This window comes from Pelophylax lessonae (genome assembly GCF_965119305.1).
Source record: "Pelophylax lessonae genome assembly, chromosome: 6".
Taxonomy (NCBI): domain Eukaryota; kingdom Metazoa; phylum Chordata; class Amphibia; order Anura; family Ranidae; genus Pelophylax; species Pelophylax lessonae.
In genome coordinates this window covers 241,324,341-241,346,373 of record NC_138773.1, presented here as the reverse complement: position 1 = coordinate 241,346,373, position 22,033 = coordinate 241,324,341, and the positions used below count along the sequence as shown (strand labels likewise).

Genomic DNA, 22,033 nt, shown 5'->3' with positions numbered 1-22,033 from the left:
GTCCTACACATGGCTCTTCTTACACATGTCCTACACATGGCTCTTCTTACACATGTCCTACACATGGCTCTTCTTGCACATGTCCTATACATGGCTCTTCTTGCACATATCCTACACATGTCTCTTCTTGCACATGTCCTACACATGGCTCTTCTTACACATGTCCTACACATGGCTCTTCTTGCACATGTCCTACACATGGCTCTTCTTACACATGTCCTACACATGGCTCTCCTTGTACATGTCCTACACATGGCTCTTCTTGCACATGTCCTATACATGGCTCTTCTTGCACATGTCCTACACATGGCTCTTCTTGTACATGTTATACACATGGCTCTTCATGGCCATGTCCTGTGGATGGCTCCTCCTGTCCATGTTGTACACACAGTTGATGTTGTCCTCTCTATGGCTCTTCTCTGTGTCTCCTGGCTGTGGGGATGATCCTGGATTATCCTGATCCGTGCACACACTCCAGTCTCCGGCTCTTCCCCCTCTCTCCGCTCCCCCTATAGGATCGCACATGCCTGTGACTGCAGGGAGGGGCGATCGGTTACCCGGCTAGAGAACTGCGGAGAGACGGAGAGGACGGAGCGCACACCGGAGAGACGGTCATCGTGTCATCCGGGGATCGGTGATAGGACAATGACAGGTTGCAGTGCCGGTGTCCCCGGGGTGTGACATTCTCCTCTGCTGCATTATCCGGTAAGTCCGTCTGTCCGATCACCCGGTCCGCCCTCCATCACCAGGCAGGACACGGTGTCCCCGGTCTATAGAAGAATATTCAGCGCTCGGTGTGATGGATGGCAGACCCCTCCTGCGGTAAAGTTTATGGGGTCACTGCGGACAGACATGGGGTGCCCGGTGCCGCATAACAGCCCTGCTGAAATCTCACCATCCGCTGTACTTTACACGGGTGACGTCATCGGTGCCTCTCCAACCTGCAAGGTGAGCAGCATAGTGCTGCTGATGACGTCATGGCTCTGGCTGAATTCCGATAAATGCTGAATAGGTCCCCCCCGCCCCCCTTCCATAGGGTGTCCTCATATTTGTATGTCCCTGACACCCAAATATATCTCTGGACCAAATCCTGCAATGACAGGAGCAGGTAGTTCAGTGTGATTGGGATTGATGGGTTCTATACAACCCATCAATCCCAATAGATACATAGAAGTAAATGTTTCCTCAGTGAGATGTGGAAGTTATTAGTAATGATGTCATATTTGTAAATATTGGATACAAGGTATATTCCTGATATTGGATACAATGTATATTCCTGATATTGGATGCAATGTATATTCCTGATATTGGATACAATGTATATTCCTGATATTGGATACAATGTATTTTCCTGATATTGGATGCAATGTATATTCCTGATATTGGATACAATGTATATTCCTGATATTGGATGCAATGTATTTTCCTGATATTGGATACAATGTATATTCCTGATATTGGATGCAATGTATATTCCTGATATTGGATACAATGTATATTCCTGATATTGGATGCAATGTATATTCCTGATATTGGATACAATGTATATTCCTGATATTGGATACAATGTATATTCCTGATATTGGATACAATGTATATTCCTGATATTGGATGCAATGTATTTTCCTGATATTGGATACAATGTATATTCCTGATATTGGATACAATGTATATTCCTGATATTGGATACAATGTATATTCCTGATATTGGATACAATGTATATTCCTGATATTGGATGCAATGTATATTCCTGATATTGGATGCAATGTATTTTCCTGATATTGGATACAATGTATATTCCTGATATTGGATACAATGTGTATTCCTGATATTGGATGCAATGTATATTCCTGATATTGGATGCAATGTATATTCCTGATATTGGATGCAATGTATATTCCTGATATTGGATACAATGTGTATTCCTGATATTGGATGCAATGTATTTTCCTGATATTGGATGCAATGTATTTTCCTGATATTGGATGCAATGTATATTCCTGATATTGGATGCAATGTATTTTCCTGATATTGGATACAATGTATATTCCTGATATTGGATACAATGTGTATTCCTGATATTGGATGCAATGTATATTCCTGATATAGGAGAGAACTAGATTAAGGCCCCTTTCACACTTGTGTGACTTGTCCTGTGATTTGGGACTGCAAAATCGCATGACAATTCGTTCTCTATTATCTCCAATCAGTACCGTTCATATCTGTGTGACTTGAAGTCGCACCAACTTCAAAGTAGTCCCTGCACTACTTTGGCCTGATTTTAATGCGTTTTGAGGTCCAAAGACATAGGCATTGCTTCAAGCCCAGTCAAAATCGTGCGACTTTTAAGTCATACAACTGTAAAAGGGGCCTCAAGGAGAACTCCAGAAGGTTCACACTTGTACGGGTCAGGAATGCTCACAAAACTGCACATGGTAATAACTGCAGGAAAAAGAAAATGCTGCACTTTAGCAGACATGGGGTGCAATAGAGCAGCGTGTTTTGTGTGTGGTTTGTGAGCATGTGAAGTTTTTCTTAGTGGTACCCAGGCATCAGCAAATCTAAGAACTTTATTAGTATTATCATACAGGCTTTATATAGCGCCAACAGTTTAGGCAGTGCTTTACAATAAAAAGGGAGACGGCGCGATTTACATTACAGTTCAATACAAAAAGAATAAGAAGGACCTGCTCATGGAGCTTACAATCTAAAGGGAGGGGGTGGTGGTAGAAAAGGTAGTGGCTGCAGGGGATGATCTAATGGAGGGGACTCAAGTATAGATCTTAGGTGGAGGTGGGGTAGGTTTCCCTAAATAAGTTTTTCAAGGATTGTGTAAAGATGGACAGGGTAGGAGCTGACATACTGGAGCAGGGAATTCCAAGGGATGGGAGAGGCTCTGGAGAAGTCCTGGAGGGGAGCGTGGAAGGAGGTAACAAGGGAGCTAGGAGGTCCTGGGAGGAGCGGAGAGGATGATTGGGCGATATCGGCAGATGAGGTGGGTGATGGTGTGGAGGGCCTTGTATGTTGTATTTTTGCACATTACAGATTGCATGGTGCTGCAGCAGCTCAGTGCGACTCAGTTTAAAAAAAAAAAAAGTCAGACTTCTTTCCCTGCGGGTAGGGCGGCCCATTGAAACGAATAGTCTCCCTACAGGCAGTACGATGATGTGTGAATCTAACTTTAATGACAACCCACATTGGTCCAGCTTTGCATAATGCAATTATTCATTTCTTTTTGGCTGGGTTCACACTAGCTGTGGCAGGGGGTCCGGTGCGTGTCTGTTCACCATTTCAGATGCGAATCGGGTTGAAATTTTTGGCTGAATTCGCACGTGAAATGGACCAAAAGTCACAAAGGACCCTTCTTCTGCAATTTGGACCGTGGCTGCCCCCAGGGCTGTGTGAACAGGCTCTATTGAGGGTCGGTCACACTCTCCTGTCATGCAAATCGGATGCGAGGAAACCAGCATCCAACTCGCATCAGTGTGAACACAGCCTTACTGGAGAAGGGGGATGCTGAAGACCAATGTAGAGGTCCTTGCTACATACAGTAATTGCTACGATCTTCTTGAGTGGCTTCTTCTCCGCACATTGAACTGTATTCACTGTGCGGAGAAGAAGCCAATCAAGAAGATCACAGCAAGAACTGTATGTATCATGGACCACTACATTGGTATTCAACATCCCCCTTCTCCAGTCACTCACCCCATTCCACCGCCAAACACCTTGTGTGTGTGTTTTTTTTTTTTTTCCAGTGAATACACAGCTTTCTCTAATTGAACAAGATGGAAAGGGAGGACGCATGACATCACAATTTACCCTCCTCCAATCAGAGGTGGTATACACAAGGAATAAATGGTGGTGGAGCGGAGCTGGTGACCCCCCAGCAGAGGGGAAACCACTTTAGCAGGGCCCAAGATGATTTCAGGCTACCAATAGTGGTTTTCAGAGGCCATCCAGTTATAAGATAATTACATTAAACCAATGTATGTTGGCAATCAGGATAATTCCTGGAGTTCCCCTTTAAACAGAATGCTTTGGGATTTGACTGTAATAAAATTAGCGCTGATCAAACATGCTCTGTACTATAACTTATGCAGGAAGGTGAGCTCTTACACTAGACTCATTAAAGTGGAACTAAACGTATTTAATTTTAAAGTGTTACTAAACCCAGGAGCCTGCATTCACTATATCTGGTCTCCCACAGTACACAGAACATGGAAATGCAATTATTTTAGTAAATATAAACTGCTAAATACCTTTTTCATCAGCAGTATATAGCAGTCTTGTGACTTTTATCAGTGTCTAGTTAAAGATTGTAGGAGTTTTTATTCTGCACTGCTTGTCTTATCAGGGTGCAGGACCCCTGACCCTCTGTCTGGACAGTGCTGATTGGCCCTGTGCTGATCACATGCACTCTCCCAAGAAGAAAAAAAAAAAACTCTCTAGCAATACACACTGAGCCTGTGCAGCCTGTCCCCTGGCTCTGTATTATCAGGAAGTATATATAATATATATATATATATATATATATATATATATATATATATATATATATATATATATATATATATATATATATATAATCTCTATCAGGAAGTAAGAAGGGGAGGATCAGAGAAGACCGGATCACACAGCCTTTTTACACAATGCAGAGGATTAAAGTGTTTGTAAAGTCTTTTTCTTTTTTTTTCCTATTAAAATAACAAAGCTGTTATACTTACCTCCTCTGTGCATTGGTTTTGCACAGGACAGCCTGAATCCTCCTCTTTACGGGTCCCTGGCTGGAGCTCCTGGCCCCTCTCTCCTGTTGAGTGGCCCCACAGCATGCAGCTTGCTATGGGGGCAGCAGAGCCGAGCCGCAGCTCCGTGTGTCCATTCAGACACAGAGCTGCCTTTTCGCCCCCACCCCCTCTCTCCTGATTGGCTGAGTTTGACAGCAACGGGAGCCAATGGCCAATTAGGAGAGAGAGAGTCCTGGACAGCTGATGCATTAGTGACCATCGCTGGATAGAGAGGGGGCTCATGTAAGTATTAGAGGGGCTGCTGCACACAGAAGGCTTTTTAATCCGAAGGATAAAAATAAAAAACCTTCTGACTTTACAACACCTTACTTTCCACAGTGGGTATAACAAGCATGCTTTAGTACAAATACAGACTGATTTTAATTTTGTGGGTTTAGTAACACTTTTTATTGCCGGTTCACATTGGTGCGATGCAGGAAACCTGCGATTCCACTGTGGGTTCCCGCATCGCACTGCCATATGCGAACTGCTGGGGGTGTCAATACAAAGTTAACGACACCCCCAGATTAGTTTGCATATCCCAGTGTGAACTGTGATTTCGGACATGAATCCGATCGCATAGGTTCGAACACCCATGCGATCCGATTCTGGTGAGGACCAAAAAAAGGGTCCTGTGCGAATTTGGTCCGATTGCGATGCAAATTCAGCTATACAATCTATGGCTGAATTCGCATTGCACAGACATTGCATGTGATTTGCAGAGCGGTGCGAATCGCATGCGATTCACATGCTATGTCTGACATCGCATATGTGTGAACCAGCACTTAACCTTCCCAAGGTGGGTCACTCTCCACTTGCGTGCCTCCCCCTTTACACTATGAACATGAACTGCTGTGTCCTATTTCCCTTCGCCCCCGTGCACATTGACTGCGACTTTGAAATCGTGCAACTTCATCTGAAATCGCTCTATTTGAAAGCCGCATGTCAGTGTGACTTGGAAGACATCTGTGCGGCTTCATGTACAGGTGTCAATGCAAGTCACACCCGCATTTGCCAAGAATTGTGCAGGAACTACTTTTTCAATTTGGTGCAGAACCCCAAAGTCGGCATCGCACCGATTTGAACAGTGATTGCTGGCAATAGGCTGTGACTTGTGCGATTTGATCTGTCAAATCGTATGACAAGTCACTCCCATGTGAACGGGCGCTTACAGTGACACTTTGAGAATAAGCCCCCCCCCCATTCACATCGGCGTGATTTGACGGGTCAAATTGCAGTTTACTACTGGCAATGGGAGAGTCCCAATCGGTTTGATGCCACACAGATTTCCAAAAGTAGTTCATGCACTACTTTGGGGACGATTTCAATAGAAATCTGTGCATGAAGCAGCACATATGTCTTTGAAGTCGGACTGAATTGTGGTTTTGAAATCATGTGAGTTCAGATGAAGTCGCTGAATATGGTGGCCGATATTTCGGAAAGTGCTGTACCAGCGTGATGCCTGCAGCTAGAGGCATCATCCCGGTACCGGCGTCCATAGCCGACAGTCCGCTGTCTTGTAATGACAGCCGATGCAGCTAAGAAGCCACTCAACTGTCATTACAAGGAGCGGGAGGGGATGATATCACTTCCGGGGACTGTCTGGCGCCAGATTAAAAAAATGCCAGCATTCATAACAGCCAAACTTTGCGTTTTTTGAATACTTTTTTAAGTGCAGAGGAGGGGTTTGGGGTCTTTTAGACCCCGGATCCCTCCACAAGAGTACCTGTCAAGCAGTGTTAATTTTGGCAGCAAATTTCAATTTAGTCTTAGGACTAAAATGGCATTTTAGTTTTAGTCCCATTTTTTTAGTCTTCTGCAAGTGTTTTAGTTTTATTTGTGTTTAGTCGACTAAAACTCCAGTACATTTTAGTCGACTAAAACGTCCTACATTTTAGTTGACTATAACTCATTTTAGTCATCTATATGGGTGTAGTTCAATTGTAATTTGTAATGCATTATTTAAGCATTTCTCTACAATTTCCAAACTCAATTATATACTACTGCTGGTCCTGGAGTGAAAAATCTAATATGTTATTATTTATGGTATAAAGCTTTGAGCATGCACCAGTGTTATTTTTGGCAGCAAATTTCGATTTAGTTTTAGTTATAGTCTTTTGACTAAAATGCTTTTTTAGTTTTAGTTGTATTTTAGTCATCTGAATTGTTTTAATCGTATTTTAGTCGACTAAAATTGTGTTAATTTAGTCGACGAAAACGTTTTAGTCGACGAAATTAACACTGCTGTCAAGTGACGACCAAAATATCGGTATCGACAATGAAAAAACTATATCGGTCGATCCCTAGTGCAGGGACTACTTTGAAGTCACACAAATATAAACAGTACTAATTGGAAATCATGGGGTATGACTTGTCATGCAACTTTGCAGTCCCAAGTCACACTTTCACAAGTGTGAAAGAGGCCTAAAATATATTAATGGGAAACAAATATAACAGGCTTCAACTTCATGCTGGTGCATCCATATCTACTCAATCTTGAATTTACACAATTAATAAAAAAAAAAAATTAATATTCCAAAAACATTGACCACAAAAAAAGAACCACAAAGCAGAATATACATGCTAACAGGGCCTTTTACTACATCACTGAAATAACTCTAGCTAATAAATGACTCTGAGATCGAAACATAATTAATCCACCATGCATGTCTGAATACATCCAATTACAATGTATTCAAACAAAGTAACACAACAGTGTTAATAATAGGGTCTGGTGGAAGATACAAACTCTCCATCAATGTAAAGAAAGCAAAGGAGATGATTGTTGACTTTTAGCTGCCAAATACTATGCAAATTCCATAATTCAGCAGGTCGCTGATGATCCAGCCCTGTTCACCCTCTCCTCGCCAACATCCTTCAATTCAAAAATTATGAAAATCATTGAAAAAAATTGGAAGGAGCTGGGTGGAAAGTTGTATCCCATCCGATGCTGGTGCCGGTTATCCTAATACAGCGGTGGATTCATACAGCATGGATGGGGGAATCTTCCTTTTTTTATTTATTTATTTTTTTTTTTATTTAGCCCACATGCTGAGCACAAATCTAGTAGCATACTATCCATCAAAAGTGATATACGGAACGTTTTATCTGGGCTCAGCACATTAACCACTTCTGGACCGGAAGATATTCCCCCTTAATAACCAGGCCATTTTTTGGAGATTCTGCACTGCGTTACTTTAACTGACAATTGTGCAATCGTGCAACGCTGTACCCCCAAGAAAATGTATGTCTTTTTTTTTACCCCACAAATAGAGCTTTTACTTGATGGCATTTGATCACCTCTGCGATTTTTTTTTTTTTTTTTTTTTTTTTTTTTTTTTTTTTTTTTTTTTTTTTTTTTTGCGCTATGAACACAATTTTTTTATATATATATATATATATATATATATATATATATATATATATATATATATATATATATATATATATATATATATATATATATATATATATATATATATATATATATATATATATATATATATATAATTTTTTATCTCACTTTCTGCTATATAACAATCCCCCCACAAAAAAATTACAAATTTTTTATTCATCATTTTAGGCCAATTTGTATTCTGCTACATATTTTTGGTAGAAAAACTAAGCGGATTTTGATTTGGTTTGCGCAAATGTTATCGCGTCTACAAACTAGGGGAAAGATTTGTCATTTTATTTTTTACTAGCAATTTTTTAGTGGGACTGCGACATTGTGGCACATAGATCGGACCCCTAACTTTCACTTTTGGGGGGAACAGTGACAATTCTACAGTAATCAGTACTAAAAATATGCACTGTTACTGTAATAATGGCACTGGCAGGGAAGGGGTTAACACCAGAGACAATCAAAGGGTTAGGTGTGTCCCTAGGGGGTGCTTTCTAACTGTGGGGGGGGGACTTGCTGAATGAATACAGACCTGTGTTCCTAAATAAGAGGAACACAGGAGCCCTGTAATGATTCCTGAGAGAACCCCATGTACAGGTACGGCGATTAGTGGGAACCTGCTGATCTGCCGCCGTATATTGACAGCGGCTGGTTGGCAAGTGGTTAAAAAGAGTGGCACCACTCCTCCTCCCTTCTACATGACAGGGGGTGCTGTCCTTAGGGTGGCCTTATGGTGTGGGGTGCACACCTTTTTAATTACCTGGAGCACCAGTGCAGCCAGAGTAGTGAAGAAGGCTGAACAGTTCCTCTACCTTTTTTGAGGAGGGTGAAGTGCGCTGGCCTTGGCACTTCAGTCCCCATTTCTTTTTATAAGTGTATGATGGGGAGTATCCTTGCTTCCTACATCGCTGTGCGGTACGGAAACTGCTCTGTTGCAGACAGTCACTGCAGTGGGAAAGATTGCTGAAAGGTTCATTGGCAGCAGTCTACCAATCATGTTCTATTTCAAATGCTGCTTTGTGCATTGATTCACTCATTTGTAGACAGTACACCTGCTGTACCGGTACGTCACTGGGCATTGAGTGGGTATACCTGCAGCTGCGGGCATCATCCCGGTATTATCTCTTAGAGCCGACAGTCGGGTTTCTTGTAAAAGCAATCCTATCTGCTAATCAGCTGCTGGACTGATTTTACAAGCAGCAGGAGGGGATGTTCTCCCCTCTTCCACAGCTTTTTTTGGTCTTTCCTGTCCTACCAGGAAACCCAAGCAACCAGCTTGTACTTTTGCTGGCTGATCATCGAGGTAACTAGAGATCGGAATGGCTTTGATCGCCTCAACGAATTGGGAAACTCGAAGCGATGAGCTTCCCCGGATGTAAAAAGCGACATTTTAAAATGGATAAAGCATTTGATCACACGATTCTGGATAAAATGAGAAACTTGATTTTTTTTTTTTTTTTTTTTTTTTTTTACTTAGAATAAAGATCTGGGTTCTTGGCGTAACATCTTTCACAATAAAAAAAAAAAAAAAAAGTAAAATATTGGGCTAACTTTACTGTAGTTTTGTGTCCTTTTTATTAAAAAAAAAAAAAGTGTTTTTTTTTTCCCCAAAAAATTGCATTTGGAAGACCGCTGCGCAAATACAGTGTGAAATAAAATATTGCAACAACCGCCATTTTTTTTTTTTTTTTCTCTAGGGTCTCTGCTAAAAAAAATTATATCTAGAAAAAAATACTGATTTTTAACTTGATTTTTAACTTGTAAGTAACAAGTGTCAGAAAAAGGCTTAGTCTTTAAGTGGTTAAATTTCCCTCATTTGCAGACCAACGTTCATCCCTTTGATCTAAAAGAACCAAAGGATACATTTAGCGCCGGTTCACATACACGTGACGCTACTTCCCGGGGCGACCTCCGAGATCACGGTGCGAGCAGCGCGCCGCGACCTCGGAGCGGCCGCCACGGACTTCATAACATTGAAGTCTATGGCGGTTGCCTTCTGGTCGCCCCAAAGAAGCTCCGGACCCTTTTTCTAAGTCGGAGCGACTTGTGTCACTCCTATTAGAACGGGTTCGCAGCTTCCCCAGGTCGCCTCACAGGTCGCCTTAGTGTGAACGGGGCTTAATAGTTATTCTTCAGTACAGAGCAATGTTGATAAACATTTGGAGGCTTTTTTTTTTGGCAGTGAGCAGAGAACGGCTCCGCACTGTATGAATTGTGGAAATGCCGGATTAAGATTGTGGGGGGGGGGGGCTGAATCGAGATCGCAATTTTTTAACGATTAATCGTGCAGCTCTAATGTTTGAGAGTTCTAAGTAATTTTCTAGCAAAAAATACAAAAGAAAAGCGGTGGTATAAATGTAAGAAAACAATGACTTGCCTAAGGCCTGTCCTTGCGGAAAACTCACACTGGCTGAGAGAACATAGAAGAAACAGAGTGGGTTTGGCTAGGACTGAACTAACTAGCACTGGAGGGGAGGACAGAGGGAGATGCCAAATAATAGAAGTGGTAACAAGTTCTAAACGCCACTAGATGTTGACATGCATCAGAAGAATAGTCCCCAAATACAATTCAATGCAACAGAAAAATACATATAGGAAGGACAAACTATCATTCATTTTTAAAACGGTAGATTCAGGAAAACAGCCCTCAGTATCCCATCCTGCTTATGGTTTGTTTGTCCCCCTCCTTCAGGTCTGGGGTTATGGTGCATCAGGGTTAGAACCACCAGGCTGAGGACCAGCTTCTTACCTGATTAACAAATTCTGCATTATACTGCTAATGGTTCAAGCAGACCGGTGCAGAGGGTTGTACACCGTCAAGAAGAAAACGACGAAAAACAAAAATGGTGCAAATGCTTAGTGCATTATCAAACAGCACTTTATTAAAAGACAAAATATACAAATTTATTCACAAGCCAATTATAAAAGACATGAATCCAGAACCAGATGACAGCCCTCCAACCTCATAGGTCCAAACAGATGATGACACAATCACTGACGGGTTTTGGGTGACTGACCCCCTTTCTCCGAGCAATAACTGTTAGGAGCACCGTCAAGAAGGGAGCCTGTTCCTGTGCCTAGGAGTCCTAGGTGTTTGTACAGTCCATGGCCAGCAGCCTGTACAGGCATAAGGGACCCATGGATGAAATGCGTCAGTAGGAGCTTGGGCATGCACTAGTCGGTGTTTGTTTGTTTTTGTTTTTTATCTCTGCTTTGCTAGATGGTGTAAGATACAGAGCTGGTACCTCCTAGGTAGGTGAGAGATTGCGACCAATGTCTGGGTCTGTTAGCGCTGCAACAGGTGGATATATAGACATGAAACAAGTAATTTTTCTTCTTCACTGATGGGGCTACCCTGATTTTTCAGTGTAAACAGTGTACTGACAGCCTTGCCAGTTGCCTTTCCTTCGACACAGCGAGGAAAGCACTGCCAATTAAAGGCAAGTCTGTTTACATGTAATCAGCGGTAATCAAAGCAACTCTTTGGCTCCTGGTGAGCTTTATTCACTCCAGCTTCCATCCATCGAGGAGGGTTTGTTAAGTGGATATTGGGTGAGATTTGTCCTAAAGACCCAGGCATGCACGCTGCTGTAAGCCATTGCATCTGGTGAGTGTTGATCTGATAGGGAGGTGATGGCTGACCTCCTGAACAATTTACTATAAGGTTTGTCTCCTCACATGGGGATGTTTTATGATCTTCTTTTTAAATCGGAAACAAAGTTTATTGAAGAAAACAAGAACTTACAGGCTTCACAAAACACATACATTTGCATAGAAGAATATACATCCACAAATCATGAATAGTACATACCCAGAAGAACAGACTTCCACCCGGCCAATCAAGCAGATCACGAGACAACCGTTATCCTACCCAGGGGCGGACTGAGAACCCTCAGGGCCCCCAGACAAAATAAATCAAGGGCCCCTTTCCAGACCCCACCCATGTTCCACCTCCAGCCACACCCTTGCCCCACCTCCAGCCACACCCACATCCCATCTCCAGCCACATCCTACACAATCTTTAGACACAAGGAACAAAAGTACAATAATTTATAAACAAGTGCATTACCAATGATTAACGGACAAAGCAAGACCAGTGCATTACAAATGATGAACAGGCAAACCAGGACAAGTGCATTACCAATGATAAATGGACAAACCAAGACCAGTGCATTAGCATTACCTTGAAAAAAACCTGTACCATCTCATTAGACCATCTCAACTTAGAGAAAAATCATTACCTACCTGTGGAGGCAGCGCACGTTACGTCACTTCATGACATCGATGCAACGTCAGTGCGTGACGCTGACGTGCCCCCGCTCACAGGACACCCTTAAAACCCAGCGCCGGGCCCCTCCTCCCACGGAAGTAGCATTGGCCGCCGAGCCCCTGCCCTACTCCCAGTTGCGTAGCTCCCGCCACTGGGCCCCGATAGCCCGATGTTGTCTCTGAGACAACATCGGGTAAATTAATTCTGTACTGGGCGACGGCCCCCTTCCCAGTCGGGCCCTTGGACCACGTCCGCAGTGCCCGACCGCTCAGTCCGCCCCTGCATGGGTCACCATAGATCACACCTCTCTACTACTCTGTATGGATATCCTCACATTATACATCATACATGTATTCCTCTACACCAAGGTACATGTCTCTTCTGTACACACAGCCTCATGTATCAAGGCACATGGAGCAATCTACTCATACAATGTAACACTTCTCATATTATGTATGATTGTACCCATAGGATACGCTGTAATTCCATAGGATTGTGCACTTCACTGCCCATACGGATTGTGCACTTCACTGCCCATACGGATTGTGCACTTCACTGCCCATACGGATTTTACCCCGGCAGTGACAGTGTACAATCCGTATGGGCTGTTTACAATTCGTGTGGGCTGTGTACAATCCGTGTGGGCTGTGTACAATCCTATGGGCTGTGTACAATCCGTATGGGCACATTGGGCAGTGTACAATCCAATGGACAGTGTAACACTGCCCATAGGATTGTACACTGCCCATATGACTGGCTTTACTTCCATAAGTTTGTACAAAGGCTGTAACATCTCATTAGACCACCTCAACTCCATTACTTACCCGTGGAGGCGGCGCACGTCGACGTCACATTGACACGCCCCTGCTCACAGGACAACATGGAAACCCAGTGCTGGGCCCCTCCTCCCACCTACGTAGCGCCGGCCTCTGGGCCCCTCCCCTCCTCCCACCTACGTAGCGCCGGCCTCTGGGCCCCTCCCCTCCTCCCACCTACGTAGCGCCGGCCTCCGGGCCCTTCCCCTCCTCCCACCTACGTAGCGCCGGCCTCCGGGCCCCTCCCCTCTTCCCACCTACGTAGCGCCGGCCTCCGGGCCCCTCCTCCCACCTACATAATGCCAACGGCCGGGCCTCGATAGCCCGATGTTGTCTGAGACAACACATCGGGTGAATTCCTTCTGTACTGGGTGGTGGGCCCCCCTTGCTGGCCAGGTCCTCGGACCACGTCCGAAGTGCCCGACCGCTCAGTCCGCCCCTGATCATACCCCCCCCCCCCATGACAACAGCAGAAATATTACATTTACTGTAGCAGACGATCAAGAATCAAATCTGATATATTATTCCAGATAATCGTCTACTCATTTGTTATACGTTTTTACTATGAACCTGAAACACTGTTTCTGCTTTATACCTTCTGTTACTTTATTGTATGCCTTCATGTTTCCTTACATAAATAAAGAATTTACAAAAAAAAAAAGAATCAAATCTGCAGGAGCCAAACCCGGTTGCACCAGCCAACCACCCCAAACTGTCATATCTAAGCGGTACACCTCTATGTTGGTAGATCATACGTTCACATCTTAGGGTAGCACCCATGACATGTACCCACGTCTCCAACGAGGAAGGGGACGGAAAGGTCCAGTGTGTTATGATCTTCTTAATCACCTTTTTTTTTTTTTTTTTTTTTTTTTTTTTTTTGCCCTGGACTTTGTCTTTGATTTTTTTTTTTTTTTGACTATTTATAGGATACACATCACAATTTTTTTCAACAAATGTATATATTGTTATATGGACTAAAACTTTGTTTCACTTTTTCCTATCATTGTTTCGCTGATTAAATTGGCACTGCACACCTTTATACTGTACACATGTAATCAGCTGTGATTGGCCCTTTACACCGATTTGTGATCAGCTATGTCCAAAGGAAGCAGAGGTCACAGAGCGTGCCCGATACACGCCGTGTTAGGGGGGGTGGAGGGGGCAGGGTTCAGGGCTATGGATGCCCTCCCAGAACTTTAGTACCGCAATGTAGCCTTCTTTTGGTACTTAACTGATTATTGAGAGTGTGTATGAAAATAATTTTATTGCCATTCCAGAACATGCTGTACACGAATGGAACAAATAAAGTACTCAAGTCCCAGTAATAACAACAATAAAATCTAATAAAATATTTACACACGTAAATCACCAATATGCTGTATCTAGAGCAATTAAGTGCAATCTGTATTAAAAAACACACTAACTGTGCTTAACCACTTTCTGGACCTGAAGGATTTGCCCTTTTAATGACCAGGCCATTTTTTGCTTTTCGGCACTGAGTTACTTTAACTGACAATTGCGTGGTCTTGCGACACTGTACCCAGTGTGTACACTCTTATAACTGGGGATGTCGCTGTGTTCAGAATTAGGCCATCACATTCAAACTCATGTTAGATAGAAGTCAGTACACACCTGCCATCTTTTAAAGTGCCTCTGATTAACCCCAAATAAAGTTCAACTGTTCTAGTAGGTCTTTCCTGACATTTTCTTAGTTGCATTCTACAGTAAAGGCCATGGTCTGCAGAGAGCATCCAAAGCATCAGAGGGATCTCATTGTTTAAAGGTATATGTCAGGAGAAGGGTACAAAAGAATTTCCAAAGCATTAGATATACCATGGAATACAGTGAAGACAGTCATCATCATCAAGTGGAGAAAATATGGCCCAACAGTGATATTACTGAGAACTGGACGTCCCTCCAAAATTGATGAAAAGACGAGATACTGGCCAGGGAGGCTGCCAAGAGGCCTACAGCAACATTAAAGGACCTGCAGGAATACCTGGCAAGTACTGGCTGTGTGGTAAATGTGACCACATTCACCCGTATTCTTCATATATCTGGGCTATGGGGTAAAGTGGCAAGATGGAAGCGTTTTCTTATGAAGAAAAACATCCAAGCCCAGATACATTTTGCAAAAACACATCCGAAGTCTCTCAAAAGCATGTGGGAAAATGTGTTCTGGTCTGATGAAACCAAGACTGAACTTTTTGGCCATAATTCCAAAAGATATGTTTGGCACAAAAAACACTGCACATCACCAGAAGAACATCATACCCACAGTGAAGCATGGTGGTGGCAGCATCATGCTTTGGGGCTGTTTTTCTTCATCTGGAACAGGAGCCTAAGTCAAGGTAGAGGGAATAATGAACAGTTCCAAATACCAGTCAATATTGGCAAAAAACCTCGAGGCTTCTGCTAGAAAGCTGAACATGAAGAGGAATTTCATCTTTCAGCATGACAACGACCCAAAGCCTACATCCAAATCAACAAAGAAATGGCTTCACCAGAAGATTAAAGTTTTGGAATGGCCCAGCCAGAGCCCAGAACGGAATCCCAATTGAAAATCTGTGCACAGGCGATGCCCTTGCAATCTGACATTTAGAGCCTCTTTGCAAAGAGTGGGCAAATATTGCCAAGTCAAAATATGGCCTGGTCATTGAGGGGGCAAATCCTTCCGGTCCAGAAGTGGTTAACAGGGATGTGTAGACTTTTTATATCCACTGTATTATATTCTATTTAAAAAATGTAATTTTATTTTTTGTTTTTAACTTTTCAAATTTACCAGAACTGTTACAATGGAATATATAAGCAAAAGCAACCAAATAGGACAAGTTCATTGTCAAGGTTTAGATTATGTAGGATTGCTTTTTGCATTGTTCATAGATGAACTTGGACAGATACAGTTGCTCTTCTCAAGCTGTTTAGTGGAAGTGACATTTTCTAACAATGTATTAGTCTGTTGACCTCTCCCCAGAAACTGTTTCATTCCTTTTGTTGGCTCAGATTAATGGCTCTCTGTTGAACTTGGCACATAATGCCTACACTTGCTCCCCTGCTCCATGATTCTTGACATATTACTCTTGATTTAATGTAGCGTTTCGTAGCATTTTACTCAGGCCTCAGTGATCCTTTTATATGAGTAACTGACCAAGTGGCCATTGGCTAAAAGAGCCGAGTGTTTCGGGGTCAGGCTGCAAATGTTTAGCTTGTTGAATGAGACCTGGGATCCTTTTATTGCACTATTTGTGGCACTTTGTTAACTTGCACTAAGTTTATGGCGACTGATCAGCTAGAACTGAGAAAATTATGGTAGAATTTGATTTTTTTACAATTTCCTGGACAATGTGCCTTTTTTCTTTTTCCAGTGTTTACAGAAACTACGGCAAAATCTGAGATACGCAGTTTATGAAAAACTATGGCGCATAGTCAATGGAAGTGGGTAAAGCCTAACTTCAAACAAGTTTTTTTTTTTTTTTTGTTTTTTTTTTTGTTTTCGCTTTTCTATAGACTAGCATTGATTTTTCAATTCTTCAAACAAAAACAAAAAAAAAAAAAAAAAGGGGGGAAAAGTGCAGACTGTAATCTGTAATAAACATTTTAATAAAACCAAAGTTGCAAAGATTGGTTACTCACATTTTGTACATGAATATTAGGCTCATCCCTAAAGATCTGGGACGCAGTGGGTTACAGAAAAGAACCGCAAAGGTCCACTGCTGCAATGGTAGGTGTATTCTCCAAAATGGCGTCATTTTATTTTTTAAAATTCTTTATTTAAAGATGCACAAAGAATGACCGAGAATGAGTATCGAGCAGATAACCACGCAACAAAGGGAGTAGAACCAATTATCACTGAGAAATGGGCTCTGATGTAGGACAGGAAAATAAAGCCCAAAAAGCCTGACATGGGAGTCACTGAAAAACCGTTTGCTTAACCAATAATCATTGATTGCTTAGTCGCAATATAGAACCCCGATTAGGATTTCTGAAAGAGCCGGAGTGTTGCAACGCTCAGTAAGGCAATTCAGTAACAGGTAATAGGCCATGGTGGAGTGCATCAACACTTTTTTTTTTTTTTTTTTTTTGATGTTTTGTATGGGGGTTGAAAGGGGCAGAGGAAGGAGACGAGAGACATGGGAAAGGAGAACTGGGGGGGGGGGGGGGGGAATGGGTTAATATGGGGGGTGGTGAATGGGGTAAAGGATTGTGGTTGTGAAAAGGCTACAATGATGGCAGCCACCCTGGTTAATTGTGTGCTCGATGAAGTTCACAGGTACTGAGGATATTGTCAGAGAAACCAAACTGATCCCAATAAAACCACCTGGTCCTATGTTCTAGAGGGCCGCGTTTTTTATTAAAGTTTTTTATTTTTTTTGGTTGTGCAACAGAGCCTTCTTCTGCTCGTTGGGGTAGGGGGCAAGTTTCTTACTTCATATACTCATGCATTTACTCAACTTCTTTGGTTGACCATGGCGATGCCTGTTCTGAGTGGAACCTGTCCTGTTAAACCACTGTATGGTCTTGGCCACCATGCTGCAGCTCAGTTTCAGGGTTTTGGAAATCTTCTTATAGCCTAGGCCAGTGTTGGTAAACCTTGGCACCCCAGATGTTTTGGAACTAAATTTCCCATGATGCTCATGCACTCTGCAGTGTAGTTGAGCATCATGGGAAATGTAGTTCCAAAACAACTGGGGTGCCAAGGTTCGCCAACACTGACCTAGGCCATCTTTATGTAGAGCAACAATTCTTTTTTTCAGATCCTCAGAGAGTTCTTTGCCATGAGGTGCCATGTTGAAACTTCCAGTGACCAGTATGAGAGAGTGAGAGCGTTAACACACCTGCTCCCCATTCACACCTGAGACCTTATAACACCGGGGAGGGAACACGGCTAATTGGGCCCAATTTGGACATTTTCACTTAGGGGTGTACTCACTTTTGTTGCCAGTGGTTTAGGCATTAATGGCTGTGTGTTGAGTTGTTTTGAGGGGACAGCAAATTTACACTGTTATACAAGCTGTACACTCACTACTTTACATTGTAGCAAAGTGTCATTTCTTCAGTGTTGTCACATGAAAAGATATATAATAAAATATTTACAAAAATGTGAGGGGTGTACTCACTTTTGTGAGATACTGTGTGTGATTTTATATAATGTGTGTGTATGTATGTTTCTTAGAAGAACAGAAGGAAGTAAAAACCTAAAAGAGGCACTAACCCTTACCTACCCTATCCAAAATGAAATTAAAACGGAACTCAAGGAAAATAAAAAAACTCCTCCCTTGCAATGGGGCAGGGTGCTTATGCCTAGAGGACCGGGATGAGGAGTTTTACTTGCCTGATCCACCACTAACTAGACCAGTCCTTGCAGCCTCATCTTTTGATATCCCCAAGCCTGATGCAGGGACCATAGCCCTATGTTGATGTGAAAACACCAAAGGATAGTCCACCACTGGAGTGCTGTCTACTAGGGGAGTGTAGAATCCATTAAAAGTGCTTTTGCCATCCCCTAGACCAGGGGTGTCAAACTCAATTTCATCGCGGGCCGCATCAGCCTTATGGTTGCCCTCGAAGGGCCGGTTATATCTGTAAGATTTAGATGTCCAGAGCACCCCACGCCCCCTTACACCCTTACATGAGATGTCAAGAGTCACCCACCATTCCTTACATCACAATGCACCCCTCTTACCTTGTGCTGCTGCCAGGAAGAAGATGTGGGTGGATCTGGGAGGAAGAAAGTACAGGGTCTGGAGGAGGGCTGGAATCAGTCTGCTGAATGCTTAAAGCGGGGGGGGGGCAGAGACAAGGTGGTGTTGCGGCTGCACAGAGAGGTGCAGGATCTGTAGGAGGAGTTCTACCCTCCTCTCTGCTGCGGACTGCTGAGAAGGGGGAGGTCAAAGACGAGCCTTTCTGCAGCTGTACAGAAGAAAAGTGCTGGATCTGGCAAAGGAGTTCTGTTCTCTCTGCTGCCGACTACTGAGACAAGGTGGGGGCAGAGACACGAAGGGTGCTGCTGCTGCAGGAGAGGTGCGAGGGCCACATAAAATGGCCTGGGGGGCCGCATTCGGCCCGCGGGCCTTGTGTTTGACACCTGTGCCCTAGACTAAATGAGCAGTTAACCCTTGCAGTATGAGCACAGCCCCACTGCAAGAAAGGAATTTTGCTTTACCAAAGTTCGACTTTGTTTGTAATTGGGCTTTAACCCTTCACTGACATAATGTCCGTAATGAATGGTCATGAGATTCTTCCTGACTCAAAAAGTGCTAAAGCCATTGCATCAAGATGCGGGCCAGGAAACTGGCATTTTCAAAAGTGGCCTCCTTTTCGTAGTTTTTTCTAAGCACAAATATATATATTTAAACCACAGTGCACACATTTTTAAAGACTTGTCAAACCCCATTTTTGGATGAAGAAGCACTTCTCTTCCATGAACAGTCAAGCGCCTTCTCAGAACTGGGACTAGTCAAAAGGAACAATGAAAATAAATGGATGGCCAGCATCAAAAGCAGCCAGATGTTTCAGTGTTCATTGAGTAGCTGTGTATCAACTAGGTTTGAAGGCTTGGCAGGCATGAAGAAGGCATACCAGCTGCCCAGTCTGTTGACCTTTTTGTGTTCAGGGTCTAAGAATAAATATATATATATTGTGTGTGTGTGTGTGTGTGTGTATATATGTATGTGTGTGTATGTATGTATGTATATATATATATATATATATATATATATATATATATATATATATATATATATATATATATATATATATATATATATATATATATATATATATATATATATATATATATATATATATATATGTGTATGTGTATGTGTGTGTGTGTGTGTATACACCCTAAGTTTAATGTTCTGTATCTGATGACAGCAAATTATTTTTAACCTTTTGCCAGTGATTGCACTTTCTGTGTGTTATGCTGACTACTTTTTAAGCATAATCTGTATACAGTTGGGCATAATGTCAAACATCCTAAAAAATAGTTTATGGGGTTTACATACATTTAAAGAAGACGTCTAATATTCTTTTACAATAGATTCACATGGCCATCAGGATGTTTAGTAGGTTCAGACTGCAAAATAAAATTTTGAGTGATCGCTTAGGGCTCGTGGACATGTACGGTTTGCGGTGTAAATATGCTGTACTGCAGGGGTGTCAAAACTCCCATTTCATTGCAGGCCACATCAGCAGTATGGTTGCCCTCAGGGGGCTGGTTGGGTAGTATGTATGGAGTGCAGAGTTCAGGGATGCACCGTATACAGAGTGCGGAGTTCAGGGGTGCGCCCTATACGGAGTGCGGGATTCAGGGGTGCACTGTCTACAGATTACAACATCTTTTCCACCCCTCTTCCTTGATTCTGACCTCTGCACACATCTCCTTCCATACCTCTTCAGCCCTCATTCACCCCTACTCCCCCCACGTGTAAGCGGCTCAAGTAGCCGTGTATTTGGCCCAGCCTCACCTGATCGTTCTGTCAGATTCAGGCGCCATGCCCCTTGGTGAGTGCGGGCTGAAAAACTGCGAGGGCCACATGACATGACATGGCCTGCCAGGCTGGATTCGGCACGCGCGCCTTGTGTTTGCTATATGTACTGTCATGTAAATTTCCCAGCATTTTTCCATGCCCAGGGAGTCACAGCCAGCCATAGAACTGAATGACTGTACCTCTACGGCGGTAAATACGAATGCTTTTTCATCTACACTTTTACTGTTTGTAAAGGGGTTGAGAGGGAGGAGACAAGAAAAGGAAAAAGGAGACCTGGGCTGCCGAGGTTGCAAATAAGGCTACAACGATGGCAGCCACCCTGGTTGATTGGGGGCTCAAAGTTGTTCACAGGCATTGAGGATGTTTGTCAGAGAAACCAAACTAATCCCAAAAAAAAAAAACACCTGGTCCTATGTTCCAGATGGCGTTGTTTTTATTAACATTTTATTTTTTTCAATTGTCACCTGCCACTCCCATGTGTGCATAAAAACGCTTGGATTTATACACTATTACACCATCCATGTCCATTCCCCCCCCCCCCCCTCCCATTTTTGTTTTTTTCAGGGCGTTGGTGACGGCGGGCATCGTGATTGATGATGGATCTACACCAGGGGACTTAAAAAAAAAAAAAAAAAAAATCCCATGGTGTAGATCCCCCATCAATCGCGATGCCAGCCAGCACCACCCACCCAAGGGGAAAAAAAAAAAATCCTCCTCTCCCACTGTCTGCCAGCTCCGGCGTCTGACAGTTCTTAACTAACATCAACAGATGGCCCTTGGTTATTTAACCACCTCATTCCCAAGCCTATTCTGACACTTTGCTCCTACATGTAAAAATCCACTTCCAATATATATATATATATATATATATATATATATATATATATATATATATATATATATATATATATATATATATATATATATATATATATATATATATATATATATATATATATATATATATATATATATATATATATATATATATTACATTAATACATTTTTTTTTTTTTTTTTTTTTTTTTTTTTTTTTTTTTTTTTTAGGAGAAACCCTTCAGAATAAAATGGTGTGCGTTGCAATTTTTTTCATGTCACACGGTATTTACGCAGCGTTTTTTTAAACGCATTTTTTTGGAGGAAAGAAACACATTCATGAATTAAAAAAAAAAAAAAAAAAAAACCTACGTTTTTGTTTTTTTTTGTTCTAATGTGAAAGATTGTTATGTTGAGTAAATAGCTACCGAATACCTAATTCCACGCT

General features: G+C 42.4%; 1 protein-coding gene across 1 annotated transcript in view; it reads left to right on the top strand.

The window, feature by feature from the left end:
• Positions 1-529: 529 nt before the first annotated feature.
• OSBPL6 (oxysterol binding protein like 6) overlaps positions 530-22,033 on the top strand; it is a gene marked incomplete at its 3' end in the record, with an annotated part of 388,621 nt that continues 367,117 nt past the window's right edge. The window contains exon 1 of the mRNA XM_082261776.1: positions 530-705. The remainder of the gene's footprint in view (positions 706-22,033) is intronic.